Source organism: Triturus cristatus, chromosome 9 (assembly GCF_964204655.1).
Source record: "Triturus cristatus chromosome 9, aTriCri1.1, whole genome shotgun sequence".
NCBI lineage: Eukaryota > Metazoa > Chordata > Amphibia > Caudata > Salamandridae > Triturus > Triturus cristatus.
The window spans coordinates 306,621,035-306,623,599 of NC_140592.1; positions in this window are offsets into that span (position 1 = coordinate 306,621,035).

A 2,565-nucleotide genomic window follows, 5' to 3' on the forward strand; every position below is an offset into this window, starting at 1 on the left:
TTGTACATATCACTCTTATGAGTGTTTATATAGGAAAGTAGACAACCACCTCTTGCTGGCATAGACCTCTCAGAAGCATCACGTTTCTGTCAGAGACCTCCCTGAAGCCCTCAAGTTGCTATCAGTTACCTCTCTGAAGCAGTCACATTGCTGTCAGAGACCTCTCTGAAGCTGTCATGTTGCTGTCAGAGACCTCTCGAAGCTGTCACGTTGCTGTCAGAGACCTCTGAAAGTCACATTGCAGACAGAGACCTCTAAAGCCCTCATGTTGCTATCAGTTACCTCTCTAAAGCCACCACGTTGCTGTCAGAGACCTCCCCATAGCCCTCAAGTTGCTGTCAGGGACCTTCTGAAGCCATCAGGTTGCTCTCAGTTACCCCTTAAAAGCCGTCCTGTTGCTGTCAGAGACCTCTCTGAAGCTGTCCCATTGGTGACAGAGGCCTCTCTGAAGCCATCACATTGCTGTCGGAGACCTCTCTGAAGCTGTCACGTTGCTGTCAGAGACCTCTGAAGCCGGCACGTTGCTGTCAGAGACCTCTGAAGCTGTCACATTGCTGTCAGTGAACTCTCTGAAGCCATCACATTGCTTTCAGAGACCTTTCTGAAACTGTCATATTGCTGACAGAGATCTCTCTGAAGCCGCCACATTGCTGAAGAGACCTCTCTGAAGCTTTCACGTTGCTGCCAGAGTACTCTCTGAAGCCCTCATGTTGCTGTCCTAGACCTCTGAAGCCATCACATTGCTGTTAGAGATCTCACTGTAGCCCTCAAGTTGCTGTCAGAGCCCTCTGTGAAGCCTTCCCTTTCGGATGAAGTCCACGTTAGGTCATTCCTAGATATAACAAGAAGACATTGGCTATTTTATGCAAATGCAATACTTTGAACATGTTTGAATTAACAAGCTTCATGTTTAAAACACTTTTTTTTATGCTATGGTTGTGTGTTGTTGCTCTTTTTTATACATTTATAGTGAATTTATTATAATAAGTACTAATAATATAGTTCTCTGCCTCTTTCCCTGGACAGATATGGATCCAAAGATTTTAATTCTGGCCATGGCAGCCCTGACCATTATGTCAACAAAGGCCTTCCCCAGGAAGGCACTGCGGGGAATGTGCCACCTCTCCCTGTACCAGACCCTCCTCCCGTCCCACCTCAGAGCCGCACAGGATTTACGGAACAAATATGTAAGTTAAACAATAGGCAGACTCAGTACACCATTCTGCCCATCAATGGGGTACAGTGACTTCCTGCAGAAAGTAGATCTTTGTTCTGTAGAACTGAATGCACAGAGGAAGAACAACATTTGTGCATCCCTGAGAGTAGATTTAGCTATCAATCAGTTTTCTCCAGTTCCCTGGTACCTGTACCTGCTGAGGGAAAAGCACAGAGAAGAACATTTTATCATTGCATGAAATGCAAAAGCAGTGGGATAAACACTGATGTGGGGAGATCCTAGAGGAGTGGAGGGATCCCATACACCAAAACAGATCCCAGAAGAATGGAAAAGTCACTAGGGTGTGGAGAGACACTATTCGCCTAGGGTGTAGGGGACACTATTGGCCTGATGACATCCTTACACCAGTGCTGGGCTGGGAACCCAAAGCAGCCCTGGCAATTTGTTTCAGATCAGCATAGCGAGCGATGGCAGAAAGGAAGCCTGACCACTCGAAGCAGGCTTGGGGGTATTCTCCCCCATAGAAAAACTTTGAAAAAGTGGCAAAATTGTGCATTCTACAACACATTTTTCAATACATATTAAATTGTAATCATTCAAAAAGCATAGTAAATGATCAACTTACAGTGCACAAGGTCACAGCAATCTTTGTTGGGGCTCTTCAATGATTCCCTCACTATAGCCCTCCAACAGTGCCTGTCGTCTCTTCATAGTCCCTCTGTCATATCTATCTCATTTGTTTTTTAGCACCTCTCATATCAGAGCATTTTACATCCCACACACATACAGAGACAATGAATCATACGTGTATAAATCTGTGTATAGAAAATATTGCAGAAGACAAAGGGGACTGCAATGTATAGAATTCATGTCATCCATGCTGGCAGGTATTTTTTAAGAGTGCTTGCTTTGGAGAAGCAAAAACCCAGGATTTAGAAAGTAGCACAGTAGTTATAGTTGACTGACTAATATGAATTTATTTGTATCCTAACAAAACGTTTTTAGCAAAATTTTAATAAATCAACATTGGGAAAAAAACATAACTGTCTAACCTACATTATGATTGTAACTTATGAACTACAGAGTAACAAAAGGATCCCTGTGGAAAAAGCAGTAACACACTGTGCTACCTTTCTGTTATCTGCATAGCAAACACTCTTTGCAGCATGAATATTAACCCTCTTCACTACCTTAGATGAGTCAAAACTGCCATAGGATAAAACTTCGATCTCTCTCCAGCAGGTACATTAATCGCCAGAGTTATCTTGCCACTTTTATTGTTGCCTGAAAACTGTTGGATATACAAGGAAATAGTAACAAAAGCTTCCCTCCCCCACCACCCTTCCAGCCTCTCGGGTTATCACCCGATGCTGGGTCCGGCCAGTCCG